At 37.8% G+C, this 27,411-nt stretch overlaps 4 long non-coding RNA genes across 4 annotated transcripts; 1 reads left to right on the top strand and 3 right to left on the bottom strand.

The window, feature by feature from the left end:
- Positions 1–424: 424 nt before the first annotated feature.
- On the bottom strand, positions 425–14,460 carry LOC146939319 (uncharacterized). The gene is made up of 2 exons (XR_015031621.1): positions 10,994–14,460; positions 425–626 (listed from the first exon to the last, which is right to left on the bottom strand). It is a non-coding gene; the product is annotated as an uncharacterized LOC146939319 (long non-coding RNA).
- Positions 14,461–15,150: 690 nt separating this feature from the next.
- LOC146939318 (uncharacterized) lies at positions 15,151–17,681 on the bottom strand. The gene is made up of 3 exons (XR_015031616.1): positions 17,530–17,681; positions 17,123–17,360; positions 15,151–15,352 (listed from the first exon to the last, which is right to left on the bottom strand). It is a non-coding gene; the product is annotated as an uncharacterized LOC146939318 (long non-coding RNA).
- Positions 17,682–17,920: 239 nt separating this feature from the next.
- On the top strand, positions 17,921–18,600 carry LOC146939317 (uncharacterized). Its single transcript, XR_015031615.1, has 2 exons — positions 17,921–18,185; positions 18,308–18,600. It is a non-coding gene; the product is annotated as an uncharacterized LOC146939317 (long non-coding RNA).
- A 277-nt stretch (positions 18,601–18,877) lies between these two features.
- LOC146939316 (uncharacterized) lies at positions 18,878–21,826 on the bottom strand. The gene is made up of 2 exons (XR_015031617.1): positions 21,598–21,826; positions 18,878–19,916 (listed from the first exon to the last, which is right to left on the bottom strand). It is a non-coding gene; the product is annotated as an uncharacterized LOC146939316 (long non-coding RNA).
- Between the last annotated feature and the right edge of the window lie 5,585 nt (positions 21,827–27,411).

Here is a 27,411-nt window from a genome sequence, read left to right as displayed (position 1 = left end):
GTTAAACCTAATTAATGATTTTAAACACATCATTCTACATGCGACACATATCTTAAAGGTTACATGCAACATGCAATTGGTACATCATCATAGTTTACTAAAAGGTTTATAGTGACAAAATAAGTAAATTTTAGTTTAATACTTAATCATAGTATGTAAAAAAAATGAATAAATTGTAGTTATAGCACTGATATGGTATATAACGCAATTTCATCGTGGTTTACTAAAAGGAAACAATAAGCTTTGTGTTTAATTGGATGTGCTTCCTTTCTCATCCTTTTTGTGGTTAGTAATGCTATAAACATGACACGCGGTAGAATCATTATAGGGTTTAGAAATTTGGGTTGCTACTGCATTCATTTCTATCTGTAACACCCATACCAGACGTATCTAGAAAGTCTGGCACGTGCGTTAATATTAGTACTGGATACATTAAAATATACAACAATTAAAAACTTCGAATGAATAATAATTACATCAAGTTACGTTCGTATAAATCATAAAACAACACAACTCATCCATACATAAAAATACATCCTTGGTGTCCATAATGTCCTGTAGCTTTACGAACGAACCCTTGAAGTAATATCCATCCGGCTCCGAACATGCATAATCATCCTGCTTATCTGAAACAAATAAGGATTGGGATGAGACATAATGTCTCAGTGAGTTCCCCTAAATCCTAGGCTATAGGCAACCTCAAGGGGAAACCTACGGTCACCACGTCTCTACATTACAACCTGACGGTTGATTATACGTGTGTGGGGACTTGCATACTTAGACGGTAGTGCATACTAGGGCCGTCATAGTCATATCTCACGTGTTATAGGCTTCTCACCTATACGTGTCATGGCGGTCGAGGGTAACCTAGAACCGCATAGCCAAGAATACACTCTATGTATCGAGGCCTAAACATATCATAATCATGACACGATGCTAAACCGGACGATTAAGGGAACCTAAGATCGTCATCGGTATCATGTACATAGCTTGTTCTATACATATCTTGCTCTCGTCTAATAGCATTTTATGCTCTTATTCTTGTTCTTAAACATATCATACATGGGCTTGATCATGAGCATAAACATAACATAATCATAATCATAATAAACATAATCGTGTCTAAGTTCATTCATGGGTTAGCGTTGAACAAACAATTATTATCTTGATTCATTTTACGGATAGTCCCGGGTGGAGTAACCCCGAAATCAATCCCATACATGACCGATGTACGTACATCGGACTCCCTCGGTGTCGTGCGGGTCCCTTGCGGCTTAAATCGTTCCCCTTAGGTCGAGAACCTCCTGTATCCCCCTGGCGTGGATAACAAGAGACACGAGCACCTACGTCTTGTTACTCAGTGACATGCGGGTCCCTTGCGGCTTGAATCGTTCTCATAATGAGAACCCCTTGTATCCCCCTGATGTGGATATCAAGAGACATGTCACCTACACTTATTAGTCATGGTCTTGTCGTGCATAAGTTAAACATATACATACTTGAGTATTTACCTCGGAACCTTAATCGAACCGATTAGTGGTAAACTCTTACTTGTTCATAAACATACCTAATCATGGTGGATAGATCAACTAGTCAAACCACGGCTCACATACTTGTCATATCATTCTTATTCATATGCGAAGATAACATTCTTCGCGTCTTAACATCCTAGAAGTTCTTGTTAAACATGCTAGTTCTCGACTACTATGTCGAGGCTCTAATACATTCCCATTCTTAGTTCATTACTACCCCATCATACTTAAGCTCTCTTGAGCCATCCTCGTGTTACATGCTAAGATTGCCACGATTAATGATGCAAGGATCAATTGACGATGTGTGCAAATTTTCAATACTTTTTAAGGACCGAAAATGCCATAAACCCAAGTTTCGAGCCGTTTATAAATTTCATGATTTGATAAAGCCAAACTTGTTCCAGTAGAAAGATAAGTAAAAACAGTGAAAGAACACTCCGAAACGATCGCTACGGACCCCCACGCGACTGCCCCCAAGCACCCGAGCGCAGAACAACGCGAACGTTGTCCTGTCTGGGGCGCCTGGCGCCAGAGGGAGGGCGCCTAGCGCTGGCCTCTCTGTGTGTGGGTGTAATATCCCGTTCGTCAGCTAATGGAAATTTTATCTGTTAAATGTGTCAGAGGACTAAGATTCATGGAAAGTGAGTATGACGAAAATGTTAAGTACGAGGGAAGCTAATATTAGGTGATATCAGTCAAGTATGGACTTATGTATCAAAGCCAGGTAAACGCGACTAATGCGAAGGGTATTTTGGGTAATTGCTCGCAAGGGAGTATATAAGTGTTTTGGGGCCAAAATTATTCATTTTCCACTTTTCTTTCTCTCTCTAGGTTTTGAGAGAAAGAATTCTCTCCTCCTTCTCTCTAAGATGGCGCCACCCTTCCCTCTCCAATCAATCCTAGGCTTTCCAAATCATGCAAGAGGTGATCAAACAAGAATCATAGAAGCTTCAAGGACAAGAAACAACAAAGAGAAAGGATTGAACAAGGATTCTTGGCCTAGGGTTTGATCTTGGAAAAGCTTGGAACTTGAGGAATCACAAGGATTATGTTAGGTGAGTTCTTAGATAGAACCCTCCCTTGGGATTATGTGTTTATTTTGCAAGAAAACATGAATTATGTTAAGATTAGAAAATATGAGAATTTTATCCCCTTGCCTTGATCTTGCTTTGTACATGTCAATATGGCTATGAAAGATGTTTTAGAATGTATATATATGTTGCTGGATGTTTTGGTGCATTGCAGGAACCATTAGGATGAGTTTTGGGTCAAAAATAGCAAAATTTGTACCACAGACCCGAAGAACCACGCTATTAGCGAAATATACGCTAATAGCGAAATTCTTCAGCAAGGGCTACGCCCCAGCTGTGCTAATAGCGTGGCTCTCTGGATGGGCCAGCATGCTTTGGCCTGTTGGTCCATTCTAGGGTCCGTGATGCGTTCCGATGCTTTTCTTTCATCGTTTTATAACTTTGTAACCCCAAAACAACGTCTAATCAATGCACATAACATCAAGCAACCTCGAATCAAGAATCATGGTGATCTTAACATGTACATCAAGAAAGGCACAAGAGAGTTTAAGCCGATTTATTCGGGTAGTGAGCATTAAGGAAGGGAAGAACTAGAGCCTCGACATAGTAGTCGAGAACTAGCAAGTTTAGCCTGAATCCCTAATTATGTTAAGTATAGGAATGAACCTAAGTATGTGAGACGCGAAGTGTAATCTCTTCGCATATGATCATGTATGATTAGTTAGCACATTAAGCCATGGATTGATTAGTTCATCTCTCCACTAAGAATAAGAATGTATAAGTTTACCGCCAACCGGATCGACTCAAGGGTCCGAGGTAATAAGCAAGCAAGTATGAATATGTTTATGTATATGTACGACAAGACTATGAATTAATAAGTAGGTGGCATGTCTCTTGCTATCCACATCAGGGGGATACAAGAGGTTCTCGATCTAAGGGGAACGATTCAAGCCGTAAGGGACCCGCATGTCACTGAAATTAACAAGACGTAGGTGTTCGTGTCTCTTGCTATCCACGCTAGGGGGATACGGGAGGTTCTCGACCTAAGGGGAACGGTTCAAGCCGCAAGGGACCCGCACGACACCGAGGGAGTCCGATGTACGTACATCGGTCATGTATGGGATTGATCTCGGGGTTACTCCACCCGGGACTATCCGTAAAATGAACCAAGATAATAATTGTTGTTCAACGCTAACCTAATGAATGAACTTATGCACGATTATGTATGTTATGTTCATGAGTATGTAAGAGTGATTACAAGTATGATTAAGTTATGAGCAAGGGCATTAGATGCCATAAGACATGTGCAAGTTATGTAGAGAACAAGTAAAGTATGTTATGCCGATGACGATCTTAGGTTTCCCTATTCGTCCGGTTTAGAATCGTGCCATGATTATGTATGTTTAGGCCTTGATACGTAGAGCGTATCTTTGGCAATGCGGTTTTAGGTTCCCCTCGACCGCCATGACACGTATAGGAAGTGAAGCCTATAACAAGTTAAGATAAGACTATGACGGCTCTAGTATGCACGACCGTCTAGTATGCAAGTCCCCACACACGTATAATCAACCGTCAGGTTGTAATGTAGACACGTGGTGACCGTAGGTTTCCCCCTTGAGGTTGCCTATAGCCTAGGATTAGGTGGAACTCACTGAGACATTATGTCTCATCCCAATCCTTATTTGTTTCAGATAAGCAGGACGCTATGCAAGCTTGAAGTCGGATGAATGTTTCAGCAAGTGTGCGTTCGTGTCGCTGCAGGATGCTTTGGATATCGAAGGATGAAATTATATATGTATAGTCGTGATGTTTATGTGATTTATGTACGAACGCAATTTGTTGTATAAATATTCATTCGTGTGTAATTTATGTTGTAAATTTTAATGTATCCAGTACTAATATTAACACACGTGCTAGACTTTCTAGATACGTCTGGTATGGGTGTTACAATTGGTATCAGAGCAGGTCGATTCAGACCGTGCCTTGGGTCATTAAATTACAACTAACGTAGTGGGACCATTGGGTTCCGGGTAAATGTTCTATTTGTTGGTGTTAGTTGAGCTTGATCAACTCAATTTAGCATTCAACGATTAGAATGGATGCCTGAGAGCTGAATAGGACCCAGGAGGAACGAAGTATGTGATGGGGAAGGTTGATCATGCCAAAAGGTGGCCGGTGAACTAATCAAGTAGAAGTGTGAATCCTTCGGGAATGTAAGGTATGTTAAGAAGGAAGGTTCCGACAATGTCGGGTAAGATGATAGTGATACTCCATGTATCTGTAAGTGAAGAAGTTGAATATATATATATATATATATATATATATATATATATATATTTACGCATGACCGGAAGTATCGATAAGAGATACTGGAACGGATTTAAGATATTCTAGAATGTTAGTACAAAGTTACAGGATAGAGAGAAGTCGACATATGTTGACGGGTTTAGCAGGCTCTCAGGATTAGCAACATGTGAATGAAGTTAAGGACAAGTACGTTCGGAAAGTTGCGTAAGTGGCAACGTAATAAGTTAAGCTGTTCTTAGCGGAAGAAGTTAAGGTTTATGTGGAAGTTTTATGTTAAGAGACATGATGAACAAGACATTAGTTTCTAATGTGCCTTGAATTGACCCGAATGATGTTAATGCTTGCCATGCAAAGGTTATAAAATTGTTTTAAGATGGTTGGAAAGAATGATATGCATTGGGATACTTGAGGAAATAAGATGTTTATGTAAGACATGATTTTTGGAAAACAGAGCTGAAGAAAACACGCCAATAGCGAAAATTTCGCTAATAGCGAAATTACTCCAGAGGATTTCGCTAATAGCGAACCTGGAGCGAAATTTTCAGTTTTTCCAAAAAAAAAAAAAAAAAAAAAAAAACTGTCTTTTCGTCTCTAGGGTTGGTAGTAGCTATTGGGGGTTGTTTTCACAATCATTTTTATGTAACGAATACTCTCTTTAACATCAAGTATCGAATGCATATCACATCCTATGATTTATAAGGAAGAAAATGCATGGACAAGTATTAACGGAATCAATCCGGTTTAAGGTAGCCTTGAAGGTTAATGTGTCAAGAGTCAAGATCAAGAGTATGGAAGTACCAGAATTTAGAAGGAAAGTCACCGAAGTTTATGCATGAGGTATGAAGTAAGAAGTTGAAATGGTGTAAAGTTATAAGAAATCACAAGGTTCTCGGAATACGTGGAGTTATAACGTATCTCTCGAACCTATGTTTTGCTTAATTGACTTGCTAAGGCTCGATATGATGTTGAATCCTAAAATTTAAATAATTTTAGAAAGATTTACGTGTATGGGTTATTGAAGTTGGTATTTTGAAAATTCACGAGGTTTTCTAGGAACCGGTTGCTACGACACTTGTAGAGCGAGCTAGACTCATTAGAATCTAGATTTGATGACACGTGTGTGTTATCAACTCGTTCTATAATTTTAGAGTAACAACCGGGGCCTAAACTCAGTTTTTGTATATGGTAGAAAATCACCAACGTCAAAGACCCGTGCACTAGTTTACTAAGTTTTCTTTAAAAGAAAAATCAATGAGCAAGCATTGGTATGATTAAGCAAAATATAGTATGCGAAGATACGAAGGTACCAGGCTAGAGGTTCAAGAAAGATATGTTCAAGTGTTAGATGGGTTTGTTAACGGATGTTGCGTTACTCGAAAACAAGTTCAAATATGATGTGTATGGTAAATGCAGCCAGCAAGAACGTAAGGTTTACCCCCAAGGCAAGTATTATAAGCATAAGAAAAGTTATCATGAGTTTTGTTCTTACAAGGCAGTGGTAAGGACAAGTGTGAGGTGTGACGTTGTTGGCAACATGGATGATCCTGAGAATAGTTCAAGAAGTAAGTATTCAAGTGGTAAGCACGAATTGAAGTCTCAATTGCTCTAATGGGTTAGAGTAATAGGTTAAGCCAACCGGTGGGAATCAGAGTAGCGCCATGGAAGTTAATTGTTAAACACGAAACATGGGAGTTTTAGTATATATGAAGCATCATAAGACAAGTGAAGAGTTCTTGATGTGATAAGTAAGTATGGATGTTTATATAGTTAGCATTGGCTAAGGTAAAAGTTTTAAGTATGTACCTCCACCAAGGTAAGATGAAACAAGACAAGAGTTGCCCTATATGAATTAGTCAAGAATGCATGAATGATGGTATTGGAAAGTATGTAAGGTTCATAAGGTTACATTTCGTGACTCAAGTAAAGAATCAAAGCATCAAGAATGATGACCGGGTTCCGAAAAAGGTATTAACGCTCAAGCGATAACCAAATGAGATAATGTGGAGAATCAAGTTTAGTGTTCGGAAGAAGAGGAATAAGTTTATGTTAAGAGGTCCAAGGATTTCCTGTGGATATGTAAGCGGTATGGCAAGTATGTATATCGGTTAAACAAGAGAAGAATTTATCTTCGAAGTTAAGCATGTTATCATAAGAGAGAAGCAACTTTTGAGTGTTGTGTAAAGAGATTCATACTCATGTTTGCAATACTTGTTGAGTGAAAACGATACTTGTTAGGACACGTCAAGCCATGATTTTATAACCTTTAAGACTAAGATTGGTATTATGGAACTTGGGAACGATGTTTTTATTAAACTTATGAAATTATACATTTTTGAAACTGATGAGATACGTCGTAAGTGAACTCACTTAAGACGTACAAACTTCAGGACCAACTCGTCGTGGACAAGTTTTGGACGAGTTGTAAAATCTTTTTCCAAAATATCGAAACTCGTCCGGTGGTCCTGAGGTTCCTTATACAATCAGTTTTGGAAACGATAAAATCTTTTTAGTTATGTATAAATTTGTTCCAAGAACCCGAATACCAAAGTTTAAGAAAAAATTTCTTTAAGGAAGATTTTAGAACACGTATCGTTATCATTTAACAAGAGACGGCACTTGAAAGTATGTACATGTTATGGAAACGACAATGTTTATATGAAGCCAATATCATGTAGGATACACGGAAGTGTATTAAGAGTGTACGATGTATGTGCAAGTGGATGTGCTAATAAGTTTCAAGAGCATGTGAACCACGATGTTGGTTAATAGATTATCAGATGAAGTAGTGAGTTGATTTCACTTTTTCATGTCAAGTTATATGATTTACCCATTAGATTGGGTGTGATGAGATGCAATGGAATTGCAATGAAATCAGAAGATTTCCTAAGGCTCTGAAAAGAGATAAGAGATTCATGGAATCGTTTATATGAGTAATACAAGTAAAAAGCATGTGCCTCAAGGTACAGTAAGATTATGTATTCATGATAAGATGTAGGTATGAAATATGTTTTAAAGTTACAAGTAAGCGCTGCAGGGCAAACCTGGTTTCCGTAGGATTCCAGTTAAAAGGCAAATCCTGAGTGTTCATGTTTATGGTAAGATATTTTTACAAGAATGTTTATGTTAAGCGGGTAAGATATAATCTGAAACAATGAGTTTGTGTTAGCATGGAATGTCCCAAGTCATGGTGTACTAAGATAACATCAAAGTTTAAGTGATATTAGGGTCAAGAAAGCTATATGCTTACGTATAGGAATCAAGAAACAAGACGGAACACAAGCAATGATGAACTTCTTGGAAATGTTTGAATAGAATATGTATGGCTCAGACTAAAGATGCTAAGTTTTTATCATGATGATTGGTAGGCGATCTCTAAATTTCGAGGACGAAATTTTTTTTAAGGGGGGTAGAATGTAATATCCCGTTCGTCAGCTAATGGAAATTTTATCTGTTAAATGTGTCAGAGGACTAAGATTCATGGAAAGTGAGTATGACGAAAATGTTAAGTACGAGGGAAGCTAATATTAGGTGATATCAGTCAAGTATGGACTTATGTATCAAAGCCAGGTAAACGCGACTAATGCGAAGGGTATTTTGGGTAATTGCTCGCAAGGGAGTATATAAGTGTTTTGGGGCCAAAATTATTCATTTTCCACTTCTCTTTCTCTCTCTAGGTTTTGAGAGAAAGAATTCTCTCCTCCTTCTCTCTAAGATGGCGCCACCCTTCCCTCTCCAATCAATCCTAGGCTTTCCAAATCATGCAAGAGGTGATCAAACAAGAATCATAGAAGCTTCAAGGACAAGAAACAACAAAGAGAAAGGATTGAACAAGGATTCTTGGCCTAGGGTTTGATCTTGGAAAAGCTTGGAACTTGAGGAATCACAAGGATTATGTTAGGTGAGTTCTTAGATAGAACCCTCCCTTGGGATTATGTGTTTATTTTGCAAGAAAACATGAATTATGTTAAGATTAGAAAATATGAGAATTTTATCCCCTTGCCTTGATCTTGCTTTGTACATGTCAATATGGCTATGAAAGATGTTTTAGAATGTATATATATGTTGCTGGATGTTTTGGTGCATTGCAGGAACCATTAGGATGAGTTTTGGGTCAAAAATAGCAAAATTTGTACCACAGACCCGAAGAACCACGCTATTAGCGAAATATACGCTAATAGCGAAATTCTTCAGCAAGGGCTACGCCCCAGCTGCGCTAATAGCGTGGCTCTCTGGATGGGCCAGCATGCTTTGGCCTGTTGGTCCATTCTAGGGTCCGTGATGCGTTCCGATGCTTTTCTTTCATCGTTTTATAACTTTGTAACCCCAAAACAACGTCTAATCAATGCACATAACATCAAGCAACCTCGAATCAAGAATCATGGTGATCTTAACATGTACATCAAGAAAGGCACAAGAGAGTTTAAGCCGATTTATTCGGGTAGTGAGCATTAAGGAAGGGAAGAACTAGAGCCTCGACATAGTAGTCGAGAACTAGCAAGTTTAGCCTGAATCCCTAATTATGTTAAGTATAGGAATGAACCTAAGTATGTGAGACGCGAAGTGTAATCTCTTCGCATATGATCATGTATGATTAGTTAGCACATTAAGCCATGGATTGATTAGTTCATCTCTCCACTAAGAATAAGAATGTATAAGTTTACCGCCAACCGGATCGACTCAAGGGTCCGAGGTAATAAGCAAGCAAGTATGAATATGTTTATGTATATGTACGACAAGACTATGAATTAATAAGTAGGTGGCATGTCTCTTGCTATCCACATCAGGGGGATACAAGAGGTTCTCGATCTAAGGGGAACGATTCAAGCCGTAAGGGACCCGCATGTCACTGAAATTAACAAGACGTAGGTGTTCGTGTCTCTTGCTATCCACGCTAGGGGGATACGGGAGGTTCTCGACCTAAGGGGAACGGTTCAAGCCGCAAGGGACCCGCACGACACCGAGGGAGTCCGATGTACGTACATCGGTCATGTATGGGATTGATCTCGGGGTTACTCCACCCGGGACTATCCGTAAAATGAACCAAGATAATAATTGTTGTTCAACGCTAACCTAATGAATGAACTTATGCACGATTATGTATGTTATGTTCATGAGTATGTAAGAGTGATTACAAGTATGATTAAGTTATGAGCAAGGGCATTAGATGCCATAAGACATGTGCAAGTTATGTAGAGAACAAGTAATGTATGTTATGCCGATGACGATCTTAGGTTTCCCTATTCGTCCGGTTTAGAATCGTGCCATGATTATGTATGTTTAGGCCTTGATACGTAGAGCGTATCTTTGGCAATGCGGTTTTAGGTTCCCCTCGACCGCCATGACACGTATAGGAAGTGAAGCCTATAACAAGTTAAGATAAGACTATGACGGCTCTAGTATGCACGACCGTCTAGTATGCAAGTCCCCACACACGTATAATCAACCGTCAGGTTGTAATGTAGACACGTGGTGACCGTAGGTTTCCTCCTTGAGGTTGCCTATAGCCTAGGATTAGGTGGAACTCACTGAGACATTATGTCTCATCCCAATCCTTATTTGTTTCAGATAAGCAGGACGCTATGCAAGCTTGAAGTCGGATGAATGTTTCAGCAAGTGTGCGTTCGTGTCGCTGCAGGATGCTTTGGATATCGAAGGATGAAATTATATATGTATAGTCGTGATGTTTATGTGATTTATGTACGAACGCAATTTGTTGTATAAATATTCATTCGTGTGTAATTTATGTTGTAAATTTTAATGTATCCAGTACTAATATTAACACACGTGCTAGACTTTCTAGATACGTCTGGTATGGGTGTTACAGTGGGCGCCTAGCGCCCTTGTACAGGCGCAGCGCTGCGAATTCTGCGTTTTCGGTGATTTTGGCTGCGGGTTTTCGCCATTTTCGACCCAAAACTCGTCCAATTTGATCCTGTAATGCACCAAACACATCCAGCAACTTGTATAGACTTATTTAAACATATATCATGGCAATTTTAACCTATAATCACCTAGGATTGGCTTAGGGTACTAAAGTTACATAAAAACTAAACTTAGCATAAATCATGATTTTCTACAAGATTAATCAATCCCAAAGGTGGGTAATCTATCTATGGAACTCACCTAGCTTGTTTCTTGTGTTTGCTTCAAGCTTCAAGCTCCCCAAAGTTCAAACCCTAACTTGCTTTGATCTTGATCCAAGCACTAACTCCAAGCTTTCCTCTTTCTTAGACAACACCAACTCCTTAATGATCTTGCATAATCCTTGATTTGCCTTGCAAGCAAAATGATTTGGTGCCAAAGAGAGGAAGAGGGGCGATGATGATGTAGAGAGAAGGAGGATAAACTCTTTTTTCCAAACCTAGAGTGAGAGAGGAAAGGAGAAAGTGAGATATTTTGAGCCCAATTCAAATAAATATCTCTTAAACGTGCAATTACTAATTTGCCCTTGCTCCAAGCGTGTTTAACACGACACTGATACTTGAATCGTACTTAGCTGACATTACATAATAAATATTTTCCATACTTACTTTCCATGAATTAAATCCTCTGATACATTTGTTTAATAAAATTTTCCTTCAGCTGATGAGCGGGATGTTACACTCTACCCCCCTTAAAAAAAAATTTCGTCCTCGAAATTTAGAGATCAACTATCAATCATCATGATAAAACTTATCATCTATGGTCTGAGTCAAGCATTTTTCCATTCATACACATCCAAAGGGTTCGTCATATCATGTCCTCATCTTGTTTCTTAACCCTTAAGCAACTGAGCATAGCCTTCTTGGTCTTAATATCATGATTCAGAACTTACCTTGCTACACATAACTTATTGTCTCAAATTCGGATCTTACCCGCTTAACATCACCATTCCTAATGGTATCTTGTCATAACATGAACACTCAGGATTTGCCTTTTAACTGGAATCCTACCAGAAACCAGGTTTGCCCTGCAGTGCTTACTTGTAACTTTAAGACATCTTTTCATGCATACATAATCTTATCGGGTAACATATAATTCATACATCAGTTTACTTATTGTACCTTGAGACATGTGCCTCTGTCTTACTTTACTTATCTTAACGATTCTACGAATCTCTTATCTCTATTCAGAGCCTTAAGAAATCTTTCGATCTCATTACCTTTCTTATTGCACCCAAATTCACGGATGAATCATATAACTTGTCGTAGAGAGGTGAAATTAATTACGCCTATACTCATAACATTCATCAACCCATCTTGTAAATTACACGCTCTGAAAACTTCCGACTTAAACCTCTTGCGTTTGGTGTACTCTTAACATATACTTGTGCATCTGATAAGACTTCCCGTACAACTTTGTGGACTACATCAACACATTTTTAATCTCCATAACAATCGCATACTTTCAAATGTCGCTTCTTGTTAAATAATAACGATACTCGTTCTAACATATTACTTTAAAAAGTTTTCTAAACATGAGTATTTGGAACCTTGGAACGAATAGAGACATAATCTTTTAAAAGTATTTTGTGAAAAATTGTCATGTTTAAATAATTTCGTTTCCAAGTCCCTCAATACCCATTTTAAACTTAAGAGTTTTTTTTTTAAATCATAGTTCGAAATCTTCATAGCAAGTATCGTGATCATTTAACAAATTTGACATAAGAGGGTATGCACTTCATCGTGCATAACTCATGATTTATATCTTCATCCAGAATGAAATTCTTGAACTTTAAAGTAACTTCTTTCTTATACTTTCTTTCTTGACTTACATACATATCTTGGAGACTTGCATAATTGCATAACATAATTCATATAGGATCCTTGACCCTCGTAACATTATCCCATTTCCTCGTTCTAAGAACAATAAACTTGAATCTTCAAAATATCATATCCGGTTATGGTCACATATTACTACCTTATTCTGCATAACACTTCTTCTTTAATACCGGTTACATACTTTAATAATTCAATCTCTACTTCGAGTCACAAAAATGAATCCTTCCGCTCTTACATGTATTTCTCTTGTAATAGCACATATTCTTACATGCATCTTCCTTATCATAGTACATATCCGTCATTGGTTGTGTCTCTAGCCTTCCCTATCATACTTAGATGAAATCACATCCACATACCTTATCCCTTTCCATGACTAATTACATAAGTCTCCTTTCTTACTTAATATTTTGAGAACTTCTCACTTGTCTCTTAATGCTTCCAACGAAGACTCTTACTATCTCATTCCATGTTCCATAATTACTGTTAACAACTAAGCCAATTAACTTTCGTTGCGCCACTCTGATTCCCACCAGTTGGCCTTAACCAATACTCTAATCCATTGAGACGACTGAACTTCACATTCTTTTTCCCATATAAACATCATCTTCTTGAGCCTTTCTCAAAACTTTTCATGTGACAACCATTTCCATAAACATGCACCTCATATTACCTTGCAAGATTGAATCTCACGGTAGACTTGTCACATTACCATAATACTTTACTTGGGGATAGATTCTTATATTCTCACTGGATGAATTCTCCTCATGACATACACTTATCATACATAAACTTGTTTCTGAGAAATCTTGAATTCCCATGGTAGACTCATCATAAATTCATACATTCTTGTATTCTTGCGTACTATGATTTGCGTAATCAAACTAATGCTTGCTCGTTAATTTCTTTCTTTAAGAAAACCTCATAATTTTAACACACGGGTCATTGGCGTTGACGATTCCTCTTTATATAAAAACGTGATAAATTTGGCCCCAGTCGTTTCTCTAAAATCACGGAATAAGTTGACAACACAACTGTGTCATCCAACCTTAATTTCGGTGAGTTTAGCCCACTCTACGTGAGTCGTAACAACCGGTACTTGCAAAAATTTTCTTTTAAATCTATGAACGCCATGTCCAATCACCCATATGCATGTATTCATTTCCAAAATTTTGGCAAACTTTAGAATTCATCATCATAACGAGCCTTAGCAAGTCAATCAATCAAAACTTAGATCCGGGGGTACTCATGACTTCATAAAACCTGAAAAATCTCGTGACTTTGCATAATTCTTTACCACTTACCTTTCATCTCATGCATGAGCATCCACTTTATTCATTCATATGCCGGAACCTTAAACTTCTGACCCAAGCTCTTTGTCAGCTCTTGCCACATTAACTTCTAATGTTACCTTGAACCGGATTGATTCCGTTAATACTTGTCCATGCCTTTTCTTCCTTAGAAATCATAGGAGGTGATGTGCATTCGATACTTGATGTTATAGAGAGTGTTTGTTACATAAAAGATTGTGAAAACAACCTCCAATAGCTACTGCTAACACTAGAGACAAAATGACAGTTTTTGGAAAAACTGAAAATTTTCGCCCCAATTTCGCTATTAGTGAAATTTTCGCCATTGGAGTATTTTCTAAAAATTAGTTTTCCAGAAAAACATAATTTACATAAAAATCTCATTTTCTCAAGTAATCTAGTGCACATCATTCCCTCTAGTCGTCTTAAAACAATTTTATAACTTTTGCATGGCAAGCATTAACATCAATCGATTCAATTCACGACACATTAGAAACTAATATCTTGTTCATCTTAACACATAACATAAAACTTCCACATAATACTTCAACTTCGTTCTCCACGAACGACTTAACTTATTTCTCTGCTAATTCATTCACTGCTTAGAACCTTATTCTTACTGAACATATAAATCTTCTGTTCTCGTATCTCAATCCCTGAGAGCTTACTAACTCCATCATCACATATCGACTTATCCTTAACTTGTAGTCTTGTACTTACATCCCAGAATATATTCTCTTTGCATACAATAAACATGTTCCAACAACAACTCTTACTGAGACTTTCGGTCATGGTTAGATACATATATCCAATTTCTTCACTTACGGATACATGAAGTATCACTAACATCATACTCGAATTTGTCAGAACGTTCTTTCTTAACATGCCTTACATTACTGGAGGATTCACTCTGGTGCTTGATTAGTTCACCGGCCACCTTCTGGCACGATCAAACTTCTTCATCACATACTTCGTTCCTCCTGGGTCCTATTCAGTTCTCAGGCACCTATTCTAATCGTTGAATGCTTTTTTGAGTTGATCAGGCTCAACTAACAACAACAACTAGAACATTTACCCGGAACCCAATGGTCCCACTATGTTAGTTGTAATTTAATGACCCAAGGCACGGTCTGAATCGACCTGCTCTGATACCAATTGTAACACCCATACCAGACGTATCTAGAAAGTCTGGCACGTGCGTTAATATTAGTACTGGATACATTAAAATATACAACAATTAAAAACTTCGAATGAATAATAATTACATCAAGTTACGTTCGTATAAATCATAAAACAACACAACTCATCCATACATAAAAATACATCCTTGGTGTCCATAATGTCCTGTAGCTTTACGAACGAACCCTTGAAGTAATATCCATCCGGCTTCGAACATGCATAATCATCCTGCTTATCTGAAACAAATAAGGATTGGGATGAGACATAATGTCTCAGTGAGTTCCCCTAAATCCTAGGCTATAGGCAACCTCAAGGGGAAACCTACGGTCACCACGTCTCTACATTACAACCTGACGGTTGATTATACGTGTGTGGGGACTTGCATACTTAGACGGTAGTGCATACTAGGGCCGTCATAGTCATATCTCACGTGTTATAGGCTTCTCACCTATACGTGTCATGGCGGTCGAGGGGAACCTAGAACCGCATAGCCAAGAATACACTCTATGTATCGAGGCCTAAACATATCATAATCATGACACGATGCTAAACCGGACGATTAAGGGAACCTAAGATCGTCATCGGTATCATGTACATAGCTTGTTCTATACATATCTTGCTCTCGTCTAATAGCATTTTATGCTCTTATTCTTGTTCTTAAACATATCATACATGGGCTCAATCATGAGCATAAACATAACATAATCATAATCATAATAAACATAATCGTGTCTAAGTTCATTCATGGGTTAGCGTTGAACAAACAGTTATTATCTTGATTCATTTTACGGATAGTCCCGGGTGGAGTAACCCCGAAATCAATCCCATACATGACCGATGTACGTACATCGGACTCCCTCGGTGTCGTGCGGGTCCCTTGCGACTTAAACCATTCCCCTTAGGTCGAGAACCTCCTGTATCCCCCTGGCGTGGATAACAAGAGACACGAGCACCTACGTCTTGTTACTCAGTGACATGCGGGTCCCTTGCGGCTTGAATCGTTCTCATAATGAGAACCTCTTGTATCCCCCTGATGTGGATATCAAGAGACATGTCACCTACACTTATTAGTCATGGTCTTGTCGTGCATAAGTTAAACATATACATACTTGAGTATTTACCTCGGAACCTTAATCGAACCGATTAGTGGTAAACTCTTACTTGTTCATAAACATACCTAATCATGGTGGATAGATCAACTAGTCAAACCACGGCTCACATACTTGTCATATCATTCTTATTCATATGCGAAGATAACATTCTTCGCGCCTTAACATCCTAGAAGTTCTTGTTAAACATGCTAGTTCTCGACTACTATGTCGAGGCTCTAATACATTCCCATTCTTAGTTCATTACTACCCCATCATACTTAAGCTCTCTTGAGCCATCCTCGTGTTACATGCTAAGATTGCCACGATTAATGATGCAAGGATCAATTGACGATGTGTGCAAATTTTCAATACTTTTTAAGGACCGAAAATGCCATAAACCCAAGTTTCGAGCCGTTTATAAATTTCATGATTTGATAAAGCCAAACTTGTTCCAGTAGAAAGATAAGTAAAAACAGTGAAAGAACACTCCGAAACGATCGCTACGGACCCCCACGCGACTGCCCCCAAGCACCCGAGCGCAGAACAACGCGAACGTTGTCCTGTCTGGGGCGCCTGGCGCCAGAGGGAGGGCGCCTAGCGCTGGCCTCTCTGTGTGTGGGCGCCTAGCGCCCTTGTACAGGCGCAGCGCTGCGAATTCTACGTTTTCGGTGATTTTGGCTGCGGGTTTTCGCCATTTTCGACCCAAAACTCGTCCAATTTGATCCTGTAATGCACCAAACACATCCAACAACTTGTATAGACTTATTTAAACATATATCATGGCAATTTTAACCTATAATCACCTAGGATTGGCTTAGGGTACTAAAGTTACATAAAAACTAAACTTAGCATAAATCATGATTTTCTACAAGATTAATCAATCCCAAAGGTGGGTAATCTATCTATGGAACTCACCTAGCTTGTTTCTTGTGTTTGCTTCAAGCTTCAAGCTCCCCAAAGTTCAAACCCTAACTTGCTTTGATCTTGATCCAAGCACTAACTCCAAGCTTTCCTCTTTCTTAGACAACACCAACTCCTTAATGATCTTGCATAATCCTTGATTTGCCTTGCAAGCAAAATGATTTGGTGCCAAAGAGAGGAAGAGGGGCGATGATGATGTAGAGAGAAGGAGGATAAACTCTTTTTTCCAAACCTAGAGTGAGAGAGGAAAGGAGAAAGTGAGATATTTTGAGCCCAATTCAAATAAATATCTCTTAAACGTGCAATTACTAATTTGCCCTTGCTCCAAGCGTGTTTAACACGACACTGATACTTGAATCGTACTTAGCTGACATTACATAATAAATATTTTCCATACTTACTTTCCATGAATTAAATCCTCTGATACATTTGTTTAATAAAATTTTCCTTCAGCTGATGAGCGGGATGTTACACTATCAATCTAAACATACATCACTGTCAAACATAAACATGCATATGCTACCTTGATCAATTATCTGTGAATTTGAAATCCAACTTATACAATAGTTATAGCTCTACTATAAACTATGAGTCACTTGAAATCCAACAATATTATACCTCTTATGTAATTTTCCCTTTTCCGTCATGTGAAAGGATGGATAATAATTAAATGTTAAATTTTTCATGTGACCTCTTAACTAAGTGTGTGAAAGAAAAAAAACTAAGTGTGTGAAAGGGACAGACACGGTATTGTTATATATTTTAAAGATATTTAATAATGAGTCTAATTTTAGGAAAGAAGGGGTGAGTTTAATAAGTATGTTAAAGGTAAAATACAACTCTCTGATGTACATAGGAGACGTTTTCTTACAACTCTATAACCACTAAAGTCTATTTAATGTATGTAAGGAGAAGATAAGCTCTATAAATTATAAAGTGATAAAATCATATTTTATTTCTTACATGCACATGGGAGAAAATATGGCTGAAATTGTCAAGTTTATTTATGTTATGGTTATTTTTATTTCCGTATTTCTTGTTGCAATCAACATTGAAGGTAATCCATTTTTTGATGTGTTTTAAATTTCCTTAATTACCTGCTACATAATATTTTATCTCATTTTAGTAACACTCTTCTATTCTATTTTTTCATTAAAACGGGCCGTCAATGTGAACAAGATTCTGATTGTCCAGAATATATATATGCAAGTTTCCTTGGGAAACCGACATGTGTAGAACCATATTTTTTTGGTGATAAATAGACATAACTATTGTACATGTACGTGAGCGATGTGCCCCTAAGATTGTGCTACAAAATTCAACGAAATTTCATTTAGTTATTGTGTTGGCATACAATAATATAAATTTTTTCTTTTTATGTTTTCACAGACCATGTAATTATGGCGTTGTATTATAAGATGAGAGTAATGAAACAAAATAAGGAATAAAATATTATTGTTTAGATTGTCTTATTTTATCTTAAATTTGGAGATATCACATTGTCCTTCTAGATATATCAACTATTCAATGAATCTGAAAAGAGAATATTTGTTTATAATAGTGAACGGATATAGTAAGACACTAATGATAAAATTTGAAATTATTAATTTTATTAAACTTCAAGAACCAACCAATTTGGGTTGGTCTGTTTGTGTTAGTTTGAGATCTTAGAGTGTGCTACTCTCAAGGCCTTATGTTCGATTCACACTAATATCAATTTCAATGAATTAGTTTGGTTTCTTCAAAATATTAAACTTCAAGAACCTCAAAATATTCCTAGTATTTCGACATAATAATCATCTAAAGATATACACAGAACAATTACACAGTATATTAAACTTTCTAAATCCAGGACTCCAATTATGATTTAATTACTAATGACGCTCTACATTGGTTGGATGAAAAGCAACCCAAATATACTCTTTATGGTTCCAATGTCAAATTTCACATGGAAACATCGTCACAGACATAGCAAGTCATAAATCTCATTAACGTATAATATAAACTATAAACTAAAAGGGGTTTGAAACATGCTTACCGTTTTAGAAATATTTAAGAGTATGAAGTTAAAGTATAGTGAAAATAACATTTTAAAGTGAAGAAAGGTAACCAAGAATTTGGCCTCATGTGGTTAGTGAATTCTACCAAAGAACAAATCGTTTGGGAGAACCCACGTTCGATTCCTAGGTGAAGCGATTCTTGACTAGGCTATACTTACCACAGGTCTGAACTTCAAATTGTCAGGGGCACCTTTCCCTGAGAACCAGAGGGTTAACACACAAAAAAAGAGTAAAAATGAGAAGATGAATATACAAAGTTACATTTATAATAGTTCACAACAAACTATTGTTAAACGTGATCAGGATATAGTGATTTTTTAAGTTTATAAATGTGATCAGGATGCCTCAGATCCTCATAACCTGGAGGTTGTTTGACATACACTTCTTATGAAATTACAACATTATGAAAAGCACTCTTAACATCCATTTGATGTAATATAATGCCATGATTAACTGCATAGGAAAGAAGTTGTAACACCCATACCAGACGTATCTAGAAAGTCTAGCACGTGTGTTAATCTTAGTACTGGATACATTAAAATTTACAACATAAATTACACACGAATGAATATTTATACAACAAATTGCGTTCGTACATAAATCACATCAACATCACGACTATACATATATAATTTCATCCTTCAATATCCAAAGCATCCTGCAGCGACACGAACGCACACTTGCTGAAACATTCATCCGACTTCAAGCTTGCATAGCGTCCTGATTATCTGAAACAAATAAGGATTGGGATGAGACATAATGTCTCAGTGAGTTCCACCTAATCCTAGGCTATAGGCAACCTCAAGGGGAAAACCTACGGTCACCACGTGTCTACATTACAACCTGACGGTTGATTATACGTGTGTGGGGACTTACATGCTTAGACGGTAGTGCATACTAGAGCCGTCATATGCTTATCCTAACTTGTTATAGGCTTCACTTCCTATACGTGTCATGGCGGTCGAGGGGAACCTAAAACCGCATTGCCAATGATACGCTCTACGTATCAAGGCCTATCCATACATAATCATGGCACGATTCTAAACCGGACGAATAGGGGAAACCTAAGATCGTCATCGGCATAACATACTTTACTTGTTCTCTACATAACTTGCACATGTCTTATGGCATCTAATGCTCTTGCTCATAACTTAATCATACTTGTAATCACTCTTACATACTCATGAACATAATCATAAACATAACATACATAGTCGTGCATAAGTTCATTCATTAGGTTAGCGTTGAACAAACAATTATTATCTTGGTTCATTTTACGGATAGTCCCGGGTGGAGTAACCCCGAGATCAATCCCATACATGACCGATGTATGTACATCGGACTCCCTCGGTGTCGTGCGGGTCCCTTGCGGCTTGAACCGTTCCCCTTAGGTCGAGAACCTCCCGTATCCCCCTAGAGTGGATAACAAGAGACACGAACACCTACGTCTTGTTAATTTCAGTGACATGCGGGTCCCTTACGGCTTGAATCGTTCCCCTTAGATCGAGAACCTCTTGTATCCCCCTGATGTGGATAGCAAGAGACATGCCACCTACTTATTAATTCATAGTCTTGTCGTACGTATACATAAACATATTCATACTTGCTTGCTTATTACCTCGGACCCTTGAGTCGATCCGGTTGGCGGTAAACTTATACATTCTTATTCTTAGTGGAGAGATTAACTAATCAATCCATGGCTTAATGTGCTAACTAATCATACATGATCATATGCGAAGAGATTACACTTCGCGTCTCACCTACTTAGGTTCATTCCTATACTTAACATAATTAGGGATTCATGCTAAACTTGCTAGTTCTCGACTACTATGTCGAGGCTCTAGTTCTTCCCTTCCTTAATGCTCACTACCCGAATAAATCGGCTTAAACTCTCTTGTGCCTTTCTTGATGTACATGTTAAGATCACCATGATTCTTGATTCGAGGTTGCTTGAGGTTATGTGCATTGATTAGATGTTGTTTTGGGGTTACAAAGTTATAAAACGATGAAAGAAAAGCATCGGAACGCACCACGGACCCTAGAATGGACCAACAGGCCAAAGCATGCTGGCCCATCCAGAGAGCCACGCTATTAGCGCAGCTGGGGCGTAGCCCTTGCTGAAGAATTTCGCTATTAGCGTATATTTCGCTAATAGCGTGGTTCTTCGGGTCTGTGGTACAAATTTTGCTATTTTGACCCAAAACTCATCCTAATGGTTCCTGCAATGCACCAAAACATCCAGCAACATATATATACATTCTAAAACATCTTTCATAGCCATATTAACATGTACAAAGCAAGATCAAGGCAAGGGGATAAAATTCTCATATTTTCTAATCTTAACATAATTCATGTTTTCTTGCAAAATAAACACATAATCCCAAGGGAGGGTTCTATCTAAGAACTCACCTAACATAATCCTTGTGATTCCTCAAGTTCCAAGCTTTTCCAAGATCAAACCCTAGGCCAAGAATCCTTGTTCAATCCTTTCTCTTTGTTGTTTCTTGTCCTTGAAGCTTCTATGATTCTTGTTTGATCACCTCTTGCATGATTTGGAAAGCCTAGGATTGATTGGAGAGGGAAGGGTGGCGCCATCTTAGAGAGAAGGAGGAGAGAATTCTTTCTCTCAAAACCTAGAGAGAGAAAGAGAAGTGGAAAATGAATAATTTTGGCCCCAAAACACTTATATACTCCCTTACGAGCAATTACCCAAAATACCCTTCGCATTAGTCGCGTTTACCTGGCTCTGATACATAAGTCCATACTTCACTGATATCACCTAATATTAGCTTCCCTCGTACTTAACATTTTCGTCATACTCACTTTCCATGAATCTTATTCCTCTGACACATTTAACAGATAAAATTTCCATTAGCTGACGAACGGGATATTACATTCTACCCCCTTTAAAAAAAATTTCGTCCTCGAAATTTAGAGATCGCCTACCAATCATCATGATAAAAACTTAGCATCTTTAGTCTGAGCCATACATATTCTATTCAAACATTTCCAAGAAGTTCATCATTGCTTGTGTTCCGTCTTGTTTCTTGAGTCATATACGTAAGTATATAGCTTTCTTGATCTTAATATCACTTAAACTTTGATGTTATCTTAGTACACCATGACTTGGGACATTCTATGCTAACATAAACTCATTTTTCAGATTATATCTTACCCGCTTAACATAAACATTCTTGTAAAAATATATTACCATAAACATGAACACTCAGGATTTGCCTTTTAACTGGGATCCTACGGAAACCAGGTTTGCCCTGCAGCGCTTACTTGTAACTTTAAAACATATTTCATACCTACATCTTATCGTGAATACATAATCTTACTGTACCTTGAGGCACATGCTTTTTACTTGTATTACTCATATAAACGATTCCATGAATCTCTTATCTCTTTTCAGAGCCTTAGGAAATCTTCTGATTTCATTGCAATTCCATTGCATCTTATCACACCCAATCTAATGGGTAAATCATATAGCTTGACATGAAAAAGTGAAATCAACTCACTACTTCATCTGATAATCTATTAACCAACATCGTGGTTCACATGCTCTTGAAACTTATTAGCACATCCACTTGCACATACATCGTACACTCTTAATACACTTCCGTGTATCCTACATGATATTGGCTTCATATAAACATTGTCGTTTCCATAACATGTACATACTTTCAAGTGTCGTCTCTTGTTAAATGATAACGATACGTGTTCTAAAATCTTCCTTAAAGAAATTTTTTTTTTCTTAAACTTTGGTATTCGGGTTCTTGGAACGAATTTATACATAACTAAAAAGATTTTATCATTTCCAAAACTGATTGTATAAGGAACCTCAGAACCACCGGACGAGTTTCGATATTTTGGAAAAAGATTTTACAAATCGTCCAAAACTTGTCCACGACGAGTTGGTCCTGAAGTTTGTACGTCTTAAGTGAGTTCACTTACGACGTATCTCATCAGTTTCAAAAATGTATAATTTCATAAGTTTAAATAAAAACATCGTTCCCAAGTTCCATAATACCAATCTTAGTCTTAAAGGTTATAAAATCATGGCTTGACGTGTCCTAACAAGTATCGTTTTCACTCAACAAGTATTGCAAACATGAGTATGAATCTCTTTACACAACACTCAAAAGTTGCTTCTCTCTTATGATAACATGCTTAACTTCGAAGATAAATTCTTCCCTTGTTTAACCGATATACATACTTGCCATACCGCTTACATATCCACAGGAAATCCTTGGACCTCTAAACATAAACTTATTCCTCTTCTTCCGAACACTAAACTTGATTCTCCACATTATCTCATTTAGTTATCGCTTGAGCGTAAATACCTTTTCCGGAACCCGGTTATCATTCTTGATGCTTTGATTCTTTACTTGAGTCACGAAATGTAACCTTCTGAACCTTACATACTTCCCAATATCATCATTCATGCATTCTTAACTAATTCATATAGGGCAACTCTTGTCTGTTTCATCTTACCTTGGTGGAGGTACATACTTAAAACTTTTACCTTAGCCAATGCTAACTATATAAACATCCATACTTATCACATCAAGAACTCTTCACTTGTCTTATAATGCTTCATATATACTAAAACTCCCATGTTTTGTGTTTAACAATTAACTTCCATGGCGCTACTCTGATTCCCACCGGTTGGCTTAACCTATTACTCTAACCCATTAGAGCAATTGAGACTTCAATTCGTGCTTACCACTTGAATACTTACTTCTTGAACTATTCTCAGGATCATCCATGTTGCCAACAACGTCACACCTCACACTTGTCCTTACCACTGCCTTGTAAGAACAAAACTCATGATAACTTTTCTTATGCTTATAATACTTGACTTGGGGGTAAACCTTACGTTCTTGCTGGTTGCATTTACCATACACATCATATTTGAACTTGTTTTCGAGTAACGCAACATCCGTTAACAAACCCATCTAACACTTGAACATATCTTTCTTGAACCTCTAGCCTGGTACCTTCGTATCTTCGCATACTATATTTTGCTTAATCATACCAATGCTTGCTCATTGATTTTTCTTTTAAAGAAAACTTAGTAAACTAGTGCACGGGTCTTTGACGTTGGTGATTTTCTACCATATACAAAAACTGAGTTTAGGCCCCGGTTGTTACTCTAAAATTATAGAACGAGTTGATAACACATACGTGTCATCAAATCTAGATTCTAATGAGTCTAGCTCGCTCTACAAGTGTCGTAGCAACCGGTTCCTAGAAAACCTCGTGAATTTTCAAAATGCCAACTTCAATAACCCATACGCGTAAATCTTTCTAAAATTATTTAAACTTTAGGATTCAACATCATATCGAGCCTTAGCAAGTCAATTAAGCAAAACATAGGTTCGAGAGATACGTTATAACTCCACGTATTCCGAGAACCTTGTGGTTTCTTATAACTTTGCACCATTTCAACTTCTTACTTCATACCTCATGCATAAACTTCGGTGACTTTCCTTCTGAATTCTGGTACTTCCATACTCTTTTTCTTGGCTTGTTCTTGACTCTTGACACATTAACTTTCAAAACTACCTTAAACCGGATTGATTCCGTTAATACTTGTCCATGCATTTTCTTCCTTAGAAATCATATGATGTGATATGCATTCGATACTTGATGTTATAGAGAGTATTTGTTACATAAAAGATTGTGAAAACAACCCCCAATAGCTACTACTAACCCTAGAGACGAAATGACAGTTTGAAAAACTGAAAATTTTGCTCCAGGTTCGCTATTAGTGAAATCCTCTGGAGTAATTTCGCTATTAGCGAAATTTTCGCTATTGGCGTGTTTTCTTCAGCTCTGTTTTCCAAAAATCATATTTTACATAAACATCTTATTTCCTCAAGTATCCCAATGCATATCATTCTTTCCAAACATCTTAAAACAATTTTATAACCTTTGCATGGCAAGCATTAACATCATTCGGGTCAATTCAAGGCACATTAGAAACTAATGTCTTGTTCATCATGTCTCTTAACATAAAACTTCCACATAAACCTTAACTTCATTCACATATTGCTATTCCTGAGAGCCAGCTAAACCCGTCAACCTATGTCGACTTCTCTCTATCCTGTAACCTTGTACTAACATTCTAGAATATCTTAAATCTGTTCCAGTATCTCTTGCCGATACTTGCCGATACTATATATATATATATATATATATATATATATATATATATATATATATATATATTTAACTTCTTCACTTACAGATTCATGGAGTATCACTATCATCTTACCCGACATTGTCGGAACCTTCCTTCTTAACATACCTTACATTCCCGGAGGATTCACACTTCTACTTGATTAGTTCACCGGCCACCTTTTGGCACGATCAACCTTCCCCATCACATACTTCGTTCCTCCTGGGTCCTATTCAGCTCTCAGGCATCCATTCTAATCATTGAATGCTAAATTGAGTTGATCAGGCTCAACTAACACCAACAAATAGAACATTTACCCGGAACCCAATGGTCCCACTACGTTAGTTGTAATTTAATGACCCAAGGCACGGTCTGAATCGACCTGCTCTGATACCAATTGTAACACCCATACCAGACGTATCTAGAAAGTCTAGCACGTGTGTTAATCTTAGTACTGGATACATTAAAATTTACAACATAAATTACACACGAATGAATATTTATACAACAAATTGCGTTCGTACATAAATCACATCAACATCACGACTATACATATATAATTTCATCCTTCAATATCCAAAGCATCCTGCAGCGACACGAACGCACACATGCTGAAACATTCATCCGACTTCAAGCTTGCATAGCGTCCTGATTATCTGAAACAAATAAGGATTGGGATGAGACATAATGTCTCAGTGAGTTCCACCTAATCCTAGGCTATAGGCAACCTCAAGGGGAAAACCTACGGTCACCACGTGTCTACATTACAACCTGACGGTTGATTATACGTGTGTGGGGACTTACATGCTTAGACGGTAGTGCATACTAGAGCCGTCATATGCTTATCCTAACTTGTTATAGGCTTCACTTCCTATACGTGTCATGGCGGTCGAGGGGAACCTAAAACCGCATTGCCAATGATACGCTCTACGTATCAAGGCCTATCCATACATAATCATGGCACGATTCTAAACCGGACGAATAGGGGAAACCTAAGATCGTCATCGGCATAACATACTTTACTTGTTCTCTACATAACTTGCACATGTCTTATGGCATCTAATGCTCTTGCTCATAACTTAATCATACTTGTAATCACTCTTACATACTCATGAACATAATCATAAACATAACATACATAGTCGTGCATAAGTTCATTCATTAGGTTAGCGTTGAACAAACAATTATTATCTTGGTTCATTTTACGGATAGTCCCGGGTGGAGTAACCCCGAGATCAATCCCATACATGACCGATGTATGTACATCGGACTCCCTCGGTGTCGTGCGGGTCCCTTGCGGCTTGAACCGTTCCCCTTAGGTCGAGAACCTCCCGTATCCCCCTAGAGTGGATAACAAGAGACACGAACACCTACGTCTTGTTAATTTCAGTGACATGCGGGTCCCTTACGGCTTGAATCGTTCCCCTTAGATCGAGAACCTCTTGTATCCCCCTGATGTGGATAGCAAGAGACATGCCACCTACTTATTAATTCATAGTCTTGTCGTACGTATACATAAACATATTCATACTTACTTGCTTATTACCTCGGACCCTTGAGTCGATCCGGTTGGCGGTAAACTTATACATTCTTATTCTTAGTGGAGAGATTAACTAATCAATCCATGGCTTAATGTGCTAACTAATCATACATGATCATATGCGAAGAGATTACACTTCGCGTCTCACCTACTTAGGTTCATTCCTATACTTAACATAATTAGGGATTCATGCTAAACTTGCTAGTTCTCGACTACTATGTCGAGGCTCTAGTTCTTCCCTTCCTTAATGCTCACTACCCGAATAAATCGGCTTAAACTCTCTTGTGCCTTTCTTGATGTACATGTTAAGATCACCATGATTCTTGATTCGAGGTTGCTTGAGGTTATGTGCATTGATTAGATGTTGTTTTGGGGTTACAAAGTTATAAAACGATGAAAGAAAAGCATCGGAACGCACCACGGACCCTAGAATGGACCAACAGGCCAAAGCATGCTGGCCCATCCAGAGAGCCACGCTATTAGCGCAGCTGGGGCG

Source organism: Medicago sativa, chromosome 3 (genome assembly GCF_051527215.1).
Source record: "Medicago sativa cultivar Bolivia chromosome 3, Bolivia_mono, whole genome shotgun sequence".
Classification (NCBI taxonomy): Eukaryota; Viridiplantae; Streptophyta; class Magnoliopsida; order Fabales; family Fabaceae; genus Medicago; species Medicago sativa.
This window is presented reverse-complemented; position numbering and strand designations above follow the sequence as displayed.